This window comes from Mus pahari, chromosome 3, assembly GCF_900095145.1.
Source record: "Mus pahari chromosome 3, PAHARI_EIJ_v1.1, whole genome shotgun sequence".
NCBI classification, from domain to species: domain Eukaryota; kingdom Metazoa; phylum Chordata; class Mammalia; order Rodentia; family Muridae; genus Mus; species Mus pahari.
The window spans coordinates 136,536,938-136,549,335 of NC_034592.1; positions in this window are offsets into that span (position 1 = coordinate 136,536,938).

A 12,398-nucleotide genomic window follows, 5' to 3' on the forward strand; every position below is an offset into this window, starting at 1 on the left:
TTAGTCAGCTATCTATCACTCTAATGAAAGACCTAAGATAATCAGCTTATAAAGATAAAATTGTTTCTTGGGCTCACAGTTTTACAAACCCAGTTCATGACCAATTTCTCCATTGCTTTGGGGACATAAGAAGGCAGGGGTTATAGTGGAAGAAGACATTCATTTAGCAGCCAAGAAGCAAAAGGAGAGACAGAAAGAGGTAGAATTCCACAGTTCACTCTGAGGGCATGCCCCAGTCACCTAAAGATCTCCCCCTCCCTAGTACCTCACTCCCACAGGATCCACTGTCTCTCAGCATTGCCCCCATGGGGACCAGGCCATTAACATCTGTGCCCTTAGGGGAACATCTAAGAACCAAGTCATAGAAATATCTAAAGAGAGACAAGCTTTCACTTGAACACAGAGAGAAGTACACACAAAGGTCCACAGAAAAGCTAACAGGGGAAGAGAGACACAGGTGCTATAGTAACACAACGACAAGGAGAAATAGGCATCATCATGGATGTATACATATCATCATCATCATCACAGATTCACACACACACATCACCATCATAGGCATGCAAGCATGAGAACACACACAAAAACACAAACATACACACACACACACACACACCAGATACATAAGCGATACAGACCCACGCAGTCTCAAATCACTATACATATACATATCTGCAAACATACACATATTCACTACAGTCAAGTCTACGTAGTGCAAGCACATGCACAAACAGGCTCCTTATGGCTGAGATCCTGTCCTTGGGTCTCTGCATGCCTCCTTCCCCTAATCAGGCCAGTTTGATGATGGGACAGTACCAGTAAGAGTCACTGAACTCAAGTCTCACCTCCTGATCAAATTCTTCTCCCAACAGAATCATTTCTCGCTGCTCAGCCTCCTGCTTCTTGTCCAGTTTCCCATGGCTCACAGAAAGGGGCCCACATCCTGGAAAATTATGTCTGCCTTCTCCTCACAGAGCTTAATCTCTTTTCCCATCTGGCATGATTCATCCTGTGATCCTCACTAAATAAAGTAGCTCTTCATCTGCACTAATGTGTTGTGTCTTCACCATTACGTGGGGCTTTAGAGGCTAGAAAGAGCCTGAGGCCATACCCAAGACTCTTGGGCCTGGTACCTCATATACTAAGTCCTAAACAGCTGAGGCCTGGGGTCTAGCTGAGTGTGGATTAGGGGCGTTACCCTGCTGTTCTTAGGTGGTGTGGATAAGCATGCAGGCATTGATTTGCACGCACAGGTTGCCACACAAGGCGTGATGCAGATGACAGGAGGCAGGTTTCAGAGGTGGGCATGAGAGGATGGGGCATGAGGATATTTATGTCTCTCTCTGGTCCACATCTCAGGTTAGGGGTTGGGAGGAATCAGGAATGTGGAAAAGTGAACTGGATGGAACAGGAAGAGCAGGTCTGGACGGTGGCCACTCTGTGTGGAGATGCTTCGGAGGCCCTGAAGGAGACACTTGACACTGGCACACTGGCACGCCGGCCTCTTTTCTGTTCTCCCAGCAACAGGAGGACAGAGAATCCCAAAGAAAGAGAGTGGGAGGGAAGGCGCCGGGGTCCGAGTGTCACCTGCTCACGGAGAGCACTGAAGAGGCTAACTGGAGTTGCCAGGGTTTGCTTTGTTTGGTTTTGTGTTTTCAAAGGAAAAACTTGATTTTGAGGAAGCAAGAAGAGGAGGGGGAAGCTGAGATAGACTGTATAGAAAGCTGAGACTGTATAGAAAGCTGAGACTGTATAGAAAGCNAGACTGTATAGAAAGCTGAGACTGTATAGAAAGCTGAGACTGTATAGAAAGCCGAGACTGTATAGAAAGCTGAGATTGTATAGAAAGCCGAGATTGTATAGAAAGCCGAGATTGTACAGAAAGGTGAGACTGTATAGAAAGGTGACAAACTGAGTTCACTAAAGGAGTCTCTGGAAGACCAGAAAATCAAACGAACAAGACAAAAAACGAACAAGACGGAAAAACGAACAAACAAACCAGTTCGGTGGACTCCAGAGCAGGGAAGAGGGTAGAGCAACCCCAAGCCTCTTCCGAAGAGCAATGGCACCATGTAGCCTGCCCACTAGGTCCCTGCCCACTAGGTCCCTGCACAACTGCCCTTAAGCCTGCCTTCATCTGATCTGGCTCAGGGTTCACAGATTAGGAACTTCTCACATGTTTGCTGACCACCAATCAGAAGTGGTTGCTTAGTACCAGCTGCCTGGAGTGGTGATAACATTTAAGACCATGTGCCAATGATAAACTTCCAAAGGACAATCTGGGGAATAGAATGTAGGCTTCAGATGTGTTCAGGAGGCCACACTTGCATATGGTATGGTTTGGGGGGGGGGGTCAGAACAGCCTAAGAAGGACCTCTGGCTAACCTGAAAGAACTCATCTGTGAGAGCAAGTGATAGAGATGAAAGTGAGGTGCATTAGATAAGACAACAGGCAGCCATTGCTCTGGTTCAGTCCTTGTACGAGGCCCCAGCAGGTCAGTCTGGAAGAGAACTGATTCACTCACAAGAAGCATATTCACTAAGGTTGGAAGCCGCCTGGGTCCACTGGTTCCCATTGGCCGTTAGCTTTGCAGAATTAGCAGTACATCAGGGGACATATTTGAATCCTAAACCACATATGGTTGTTCAGTTCCTCCTGGTGAGCTGGCTATTTGATTATGAAGTCTACTAAACCCTAGCAATCCTGGCTGGGCCAGTTCTGTATGTGCCGATTCATTTTTGGAGATGGAGTTTCTGTTGAGTCTGTCCATTTGTATTGGTGGAGCTCCAATCAAGTGAAGGCAGTTCAGGTCACAGCATTACTATAAGATATACGGTCTCTTTCAGTACCGAGTAGCAAGCAAAGAGCTGCAATTTGAAGATATGTGTATGAAAGTCACTTCAGGCAACCTATGTGTCCAACAGCCTAGAAACTGTGCACCCCAGGGACAGTTTCCTATTGCCATAAGCACCAATCAGCATAGGCAATAGATATGGGCACCTGCAGTGTCACTGGGCCAGCAGTCCCAGACATCTTAAAGGCAATGTATGGGCCTTGTTGAATGTCTTCTAAGGCCTGCTTCCGCAAAAGGCACCATTCAAAAATGGGTGTTTTTACAAGCCACCTTGATTAGGGGGAACCAAAGAAAAAGGCACCTAGGTAGACGACATGTAGTCCTTAGTTCTTAAAGCCCCTAGTCTTATCATCAGGCTTGGTTGCAAGCGCCATTTCCTGCTGAGCCATCTCTTCAGCCCAAGCCCATATTCGTGAATATCACCAAGGACAAAAACATTTGTTCGACTGTTTGGGAGATATGCATTTGGCTTCTTGTCCAGGTGACCCCCTAGGAAATGTGCCTACTATTCAAGACCCTGGATGTTATCTGGATTTTAGTTTAAGTTAGGAGCAAAGTCAGTGCTGATTCTGGTTTTTCAGGGTACCTGACTCTCAGGATGTCGTCATCAATATAACTGGGTGACTAGAACTTTCCTGGTCCTGAGCTTGTTAAAGGTCAAACCCCACCTGGAGGTAGCATGCTGCAGAGATGTGGAGCTTCCTTCATTCGGAAGTTCTTTACAGGCAGTAACAGGTAGGCATACATCCCTGTCTCATAAGGAGATGGAGAAAATGGTATTAACCAAGTCAATAACAGCATATTAATCTCCAGTAGGGAATAACAGTGATGGTGTCTGCCATCTCAGGACCAAAGGCATCTGATTTGTTGTAGCCCACTGCAGCCTCTATGCCCTGGAAACCTTGTATACTAAAGCAGTGCTTCCATAGTGACAAGGTTGTTTGTGACATTCCTGCATCAGTAAGTACTGGATAAGCAAAGGAATGTCACAAACCTCACTTCCCTCCAGCACACTTTTCGCTGACTAACATACTAACATACTAGTTCATTCTAGCTCAGCTGGCAGGCCTCCTCATATGGCTCAAATCCCTAATTATGATCGGGCCTATTCCCTCAGGGTGCTGGTGATGTTCTGCTCCACAAACAGTCTGAGCTATGATGCACTCAGCAACAGGAACTGTGGTCACCAGCACTCAAAACCACCCAAAGGCCCCACCCATAAGCTGGGTCAGCAAACTATCCCCAAACTTCCTGATGTCACCAGTTCCCATTGTCTCCTAAGGAGACTGGAAAATCTTGTCATGGAAGCAACAATATGCAAAAGCCACAGGAAACGTCTCCTTCCTCCTTCACAGGGTAACGAGGTCACATGGTCTTGTCCCTGAGAGCACCATTCAGCCTGAGACGTGTCCTTGTCAGTGTAGTGCCAATCAGGCTGTGATGTGAGGTTGCTCTGGCCTTTTGCCCATATCTGCTCTGTCACTGTCAAATCTCTTCCTCAGAAAATAACCTGATTTTAAGTCTCATTCTCATTAAGACTGTGTAAATCATCCATCAATGCATGAAAAGAGGTCTCACTAGGGGGCCTTGAGCAATTCAGATCAAGGAGGGTTCCCTGCCTCTGCCTGCTCTAGGAATCATCTGGGATGTGATGAGAGCCCATGCTCGCCACATTATCCCTGTAAAGCCAAAGGATTGCCAGCACTTCAGCCAGCCCATCACCCTCTCCCACACTGCTAACCCCTAGCTGCAATGGCCTACCATTTGACAGTGCCATGGCTTGCCTTGTTGGTAACTCTGCTAATTGTGCCAGACTGCTGAACAGTGCCGCACCAACTCCAGTAGAATCTATGTGACAAGTTCCACAGACTGAGGCAAAAACTTCAAAAGAAGGAGGCCTCCTGGAACCAGTTGTGGAACTCTTAATCAGAACAAAATATTGAGCTGTAGTTCTCATGGAAATCTATCTGATTTGTTTTCTCTTATTCTTTTTCTTATTTATGACATGTTCCTGGTAGCCTAGGCCAAGATTTTAAGCGAGAATAATGGGTAAGAAACTATTCCTTGAGATGGGGTCACTAACATGACCTTATCTCTGGGGAAACCAACATTTTACTTCATAAATCACTTACAAAATTATATAACTGTATTATGATAGATAAAAACTTTCCCAACAATAAAATTTCATATGGCTACATGTGTGTCATCAGAGGTGGGCTTTGGTATATGATAAAGAAAGCCTTAAATAAAAAGAACTAAAATAGTTTAAATTTATGCATTGAAGATTTATTTAAAAAATCAGGCATTAGATGTTAAACAATAATTGATCATAAAGATTTATTAGCCTGCTCTTGGAAATATGTCACTAGCCTTGAATGACTGCCCCACTGAATACATCCTTTCAGAGTTGTAACGTTTGGATGATTTCTATTGTGCCAAATAATAATGATGTTACCTGTTCTGTTTGTAATTCATTGAATACATCTTTTCAGAGTTGTAATGCTTGGATGATTTTTATGCCTTACTGTGCCAAATGATAATGATGTATTCATGATTGCTTCACTGAACGCATCTTCTAAGAGTTGTAATAGTTGTTGTTGTTTAATGTATAAAAACCCTTGTTTGAGAGCTTCAAAATACACTCAGATTCAAACTGCCTCTGTGTTTGTTTCTGTTTGTCACCGCTGAATCCTTACCCACCTAGCTTCGAGGGCCCTCATCCCAGGGACCCCCCATACCCAACTAGGGTGGTCTGCGGCAGAAGAGAACAGCACATCTGATCATTAACCCCAAGAGCAGAATTTAAACACTTCTTCCCAATGACATCTTCAATGAAGGCACAGGAGGGTCAGGTGATGGCTGGGACAATGCTGGGTTAGTTTCAAGGCACTGGCAAACATCTGGACAAATTAGTGAGATTTATTTAGGCTCACAGTTTCAGAGGTTTCAGTGTATCCTAGTGGGGATGATACGGCTCTGTAGAGCAGTCCAACGCCTAGCGATCAGGAAACAGAGGAAGCATGGCTCGGCTAACAGATTTCCTTCTACCACCCAGTGATGACTCCCAGCCTACCCACACTAAGGTCAGATCTTTTCCTTCCTTAGAAGTCTCTGGAATGGCCTTCACAGACATATAGGTGCCCTTCACTAATCATACGGGTGCTTCTCATCCAATCAAGAGGTCAGGATGATGTGTCACAAATGCTTTCCACACACAAGAGAGGAAGAGGAAGACCACACCAGCAACTAGCCATGCATGCCACTGCTGTGCCTCCCTTGTGCAGTCTGCAAATCTGAAAGCTGGGGGCACAGCTGAAGCCATTAATGCAGACACTGAAGCAGAGTGAAGAGAAATCTAAACCAGAAGGGTTCCTGTGCAAGGCACGAGTGCTGTGCCCTCATGGGATGTGAGGCAAGACAGAAAGATGGGGGAGTTGCGGACTGTGGGAAGGAAAAGCTACTCCTTGCTCAGACATATGGTTGAAACTTCTCCACAGCTGAGAGTAATTCCAGCACAGGTAATATTTTCTGTGTAGGTTGCTAGAACATTGGGACAAACTGTCTTTTATATAGAAATACTCTCAGGTGAGAATGCTAGAATATCAATAAGTCATGTTTAAGGCCTGGGTGTACCCAGCATCAAGCAGAGCCCCACTGCTTTCCTGGGTGCTTTCGGAGAATCTCACAAAAGAACACTATGAGCTTTTGTACACACGATAATACACTAACTTCTGCATTCTGGGGATCTATGGTGTTATTTATCCACCATAATCTTGTCTGCTGCAACTCAGGAACCACTCTGTTACCTCATTTCAATTCCTTGGCAACCCTTCAAATAAAAAATTTCAGAACCCACCAGAATTGTCTATAGGCAGTTATACGGATGATGAAGTCCAGCTCTGCCTGGAGGCCCTGCCCCAAGTCCTTGAGTATGCCTCGATTTTTATCCTGAATGCCTCCTCTTCTCATAGCTCTCATGTGTAAGTCTCTCGTAATGATCTCCTTTTTAACAGACTCCAGTCCTGCTCCACACAAGCTCCTAATGAAATCCAAGGGTCCAGTTTTACATGAGTGCAGAGCCTGAAGAAGAAGAAAAGGAAGTCTGTAAGCTGCTGCAGGCAACGGCATGGAGCAGGAGCTCCACCACCATACACATAGACGTGGGTGGGAGAGATGGCCCAGTGGTTGAGAGCACTGACTGCTCTCCCCGAGGACCCATGTTCAATTCCCAGCACCCACATGGTAGCTCACAACCATCTGTAACTCCAGTTCCAGGGGAGCTGGCCCTCCTACACAGACTGCAGGCCAAACACCAATGCACGTTTTTAAAAGAAATTCTTTTTAAGTATAAAGAAGGATGGAAGTGTCCCAGGCCTGAGGCTTATTCTTAACCTGGCCAACCAAAGAGTAAAAACACAGTATGTAAAAGACTGGCTCCCACACAGTACAAAGAACAGAAGCTTACAGAATTAGTTGGGAAAAGTCATTAGACAATATCTAAAACAACAGTAACAACAACAAAAAGAAAACTCTGGAAAGGAGGCATAATCCAATTTGCAAAGTAGTTGTATCATATTTTTAAATACAAGGCACAGAGATACAAGTTGGGAGCTGCAGAAATGGCTCCCTGGTTAAGAACATTTATTGCTCTTATGAAGGACCTGATTTTGGTTCCCAACCTCCACATGGTGGCTCACAACCATCTGTAATTCCAGTTCCAGGGATCTGATGACATTTTCTGGCCTCCATTAGCATTGTGTACATATAGTACACATAAGCATATACAGATAAAACATTCACACCTGTAAAATATAATAATTGTTTTATTTTAAAAAGGTCTGAGACACGCAAAGAAACAAGAAAATGTGATCCTACATTTGAAAAGTAGCTGATGATCTCCAGATGCTGAACTTAACTACACAAAGACTTAAATTTCTGTTTTGAATTTGTTCAATAGACATGAATCTAAAAAACTGTTTCCATCACTGTTCTATTGTTGTCCTTAAATACGATGACCAAAGCAACTTATGGGTTTCAGAAGATGAGACCTTGATGGTCATGGCAGGAAGCATGGCAGCAGGTACCCAAGCATGGCTCTGGAGCAGTGGCTGAGAACTCACAACTCATCCAAATGTTTCAGGAGACAGAGAGACTGGACTGGGCTTGGCATGGGCTTTTGAAACCTTGATGCCTACCCGCAGTGACATACCTCCAATCAAGACAACGTCTTGCAAATAGAGAATATCAACACTACGGCAGGAGTCAATGAGAAAGAACCCTCAAACTCCTGGAGTTGAGAAGCACTGTGAGTTAGGTGAGATATTTGCTTATGGACCTAAACTGTGGGTTCTTAGAGGAAAGACTATCACCAAGAGAGAAGGGGCATGAAGTGCAGCTCAGTACTGGGGTGTTGAGTAGCATGCGGAAGGCTTTGCTCTAACCCCAGCACTATATACAATAGAAACTATAGGAGAACCTTTCCTTTAGACTACGTCTTTCCGTGTGCTCCCAGACAGAGAGGCATTCTACCATACCTGCCAAACTTTAATCACTTCTGCCTAAATGTTTCGTAGCAGCCTCTTCTCAACTTATCACTTCAGTCAGCTGCAGCTTCCCTGTCTGGTGTGAGTTAATGTTGGTGTTTTTCCAGGAAAAAAAAGAAAAAAGAAAAACGGAAACAATAAAAATAACTGAGAGAACTGGACACTGACAGGCATGCCCTAAAGGAGTCCTTCAGGCTCAAAGGGAAGGGGAGTCGGCCAGAATTGGAAGTCATGATGAGAAATAAAGAACACATGACAGGGCATCAATGGGAGGAGAGGTCCTTGGTCCTATGAAGGCTCAATAGATGCCTCAGTGTAGGGGAATTGAGGGCAGGGAGGTGGGAGTGGGTGGGTGAGTGGAGGAACACCCTCACAGAAGCAGGGAGAGGTAAGATGGGAATAGGGGGGTTCCGGAAGTGGGGGGTGAAGGTTGAAATGTAAATAAAGAAAATATCCAATTTTTAAAAAGGAAGAAAGAAAAGTTTCTCAACTTAATTTACCACTATAATTGATAAAAGAAGACAATATATCGACAGAATGACATCCAGTAATAAAGGCTTAACACTCATTTCCCATTTAAACAGATCAGGCAGTGTACTGACAGTAAACCTGGAGATGCTGTGGACTCAATAGTGGAAGCTATACAACTCAATACCACAGAGACTGTGGTTCATAATGGTTCATGTATTTCAAAGTAAAACAGAATGTGATTGACAGATATGTTAATTACCAATAAAATAATTCCACAATGTAAAAAAAAAAAAAAGAACACCTGATAGATGCATAGGTAATTCTAAAAGATGGTAAGACTGGGAGGTGGCTCAGTAGGTAAGGTGCTTGCTTTGCAAATCTGCCTTGCCTTACATGAACTGAAGCTTGTTTTCCTGCTTCATACAAATACATACGCATGCACATACATACACACACATAAACACATATACATACATAAACACATGCATACACACACAAACATACATACACATAAACACACACAAATAGACACAGAAGCATACACAGACATAAACACATACACAGACACACAGATACACATACAAACACACACATGCACACAAAAACATACATATACATAAACCTACACAAATAGACACAGAGACATATACAGAAATGAACACATACACAGACACACAGATATACATCTAAACACACACATACACATGCATACACACACAAACATAAACACAGATACACATGCACACATACACATTCACATGTGTGTGCACACATACATACACACATGCATAAACAGATACACATACATAAATACACACCCATCTATATACATAAACACACACACATACACATTCACATACACAAAGCTTAGCATGATTGCACGTACTTGTACTCCCAGCCCTGAGGAGGCAGAGATGGATCTCTGGGACCTTGACCCATGATGGAAGCTGGAAAATGTGGTTGTTTCAGAAGTGAGTTTGTTCCATGAGCTGAAGCATCCAAACATCACCCACTGCAATGATGGTGTTAGTGATGAAAACTGTCTTTGCTCTAGTTACGTTTCTGTTGCTGTGATACAGTGCCACAGATGCAGGCCAGCCACAGATGCTGAGGCAGGCAGTGAGGAATGGTGTTGATGACTGGGGGGGAGGGGCAAAAGTAGCTTACTTTCAGTACATTTTATTTCTTTAATTTTTTGCTAGTCTGTGAAAAAATGCTTAGCTTCTCTCTGGCTCAAGGGCCCCCTGCTGGCCAGGCAAGAGGCTTGGAGTTCTGTGAGCCAGAGAAAAGAGAAGAGGAAGAAAGGGAGAATTCAAGCACACACATAAATACACACAGATACTCACACACTTTTTATCCCTTCTCTCTGACCTTCTTATACTTTCTTAGACAAAAGTTCTTTATAAAATTACCTCATAGATAAAATGATACACAAAAGGGGAGTTACAGAAAGATGTCGATAATAAGTTCAAAGCAGTGTTTCATTCTATAAGCTCATTTTAAGTTCAAAGCAACAGTTTCACATGGCCTTGCTTTATCAAAGTGCACATCTGTGGCTTCATCCTACAATGAATGTTTTTCCTTGATCACAAATTTGTCCCAATCCTATTTCTCTTCTTAGTGTAGTTATGAAAGCTCATTATATTCCTTAGTCTGCAGCCTTTACTTACTAGTCTATGAGGAGGGGGCACATTCTATTTTTATTACATTTTCCAGCAAAACAACTAAAACCATCATCTCCTTAAACTTTCCTCTTAAAATTATTTGAATCAAATCATGAATGCTATAAAGTCATTAATTCATCTAAACAGCATTAATTCGTGAAAGTTTATCTTCATGTCAACCTGCAGGAAATTTGCCCAATAGAGTAGGCTGAGGAATCACTAGGCTATGTAATAGTGGCAGGAAAGGCATGTCAGCAGTGAGAAGCAAACCTGGGGCGAAGTCTCTAAGGCTGTGCCTCCCCAGAGTGCACCCATTGCAGTCATATAAAATAGTGGGCCAGCTCCAGGAAACACACTTGCTTACCATAGCTTTTTCTAGTTGGCTTCTGTCATACCATGACCAAAGACAACTTACAGGCAAAAAGTCTGCTCTGGCTTTTGGCTGCAGAAGTAGTCTATGATACTGGGGGTGAGGGAGAGAATGAATTGCAAGTAAGATGAAGGTACAGAATCTCAAAGCCCACTTCCAGGGATGTACTTCCTCCAGCGAGGATCTCTCTCCTTAAAGTTCTATAAGCTCCTGAAGCAGTGCCACCATCCAAGGTCAAGTGCTCAGATACATCAGCCTATGGGGACCCTTACATTCTAACAACCACAGCCCTGTGCAACATACTGGAACATTGTGAAGGTATCGGCACCTGCCTGGTCTAATTGCAAAGGGACCAAAGACAGACAATACCTACATGAAGAATTTATTCTTGGGGTGATGATGAGGTTCACACTGGCCCCAAAAGAAGGTCACAGGGGAAACTGTTTTTACTGTGCCGTTCCAAGATCTGGAACAAGTCAATGTCTTCCTGAATGACAAGCAAAACATCAAGCATGGACTCTGGGTTAGCGAGACTCTTCAATCATGATAAGAATTTTAAACATCTGTTAGCACACCTTATTACATGTCTTCTGAAGAAATAAGCCTTCTGTAATTATTATCATGAAAAATCAGATATCTGGTCCCTAGGTTGTTTGGCCAATCAGTTATGTGCATTGATGCTTCCAATGACTGCTTTTAACCAGAAAGAAGTATATAGAAAAATCTGTAGGCAGATGCAGGTGAATCCCAGTCATGGCTCTGACGAGATGAGTGCATTACTATGGGGGTGTTAAACAGAAAGGGTTGCTGTGGACCCTCTGCTGAAGACATTCTTGAGAACTGCCTGATATCTCCATTGACATAAAAACACAAAGAGGAAATCTTGAGAGGGTGACTCTTAGGATCCCCTGCAGTGTTGCAGGCTTCTAGCCCCCGAGACCTGAAACTGGGGAAAAGGCAGTAATAGAAGCAAGAACCAGAGGGCAAAACCAAAGGAGGAAGTCCAGGGCAGAAGGAACATGAACAGCATATTCACGAGAGATCAGACATTCCCTAAATGTGTAATTATGTGTGTGGGAGGTATGCATCTGTATACATAAGTGCAGTTGCCCACATAGGCCAGGACACAATATCTGATTGTCTGGAGCCTGAGTTACAGATGGTTGTAAGTTGGCCAACATGACAGGTGTTAGGAACTGAACCTAGGCCTGCCACCAGAACAGCAAGTGCTCTTAGCTGCTAAGCCATCTCTTCTGCCCCAGTCCAGACATCATTGATCCTCCATCCCCAATAATTAAGAAAAAAAGTTATTTAGCTATAAAAAGTAGAAAAGATAATGAGAAATGAGGATTCAGAGTCTACTCACTTCCAACCTAAGTACAAGGACCAAAGAGGCCACTTGCTGCCCAGCCGAACACTCACACAGTTAGATATTGTAAGACCTAAGCAGATGGTTCTGTAAACTAGGCCAGGAGAAAGGAAAGAGGGGGAGGGA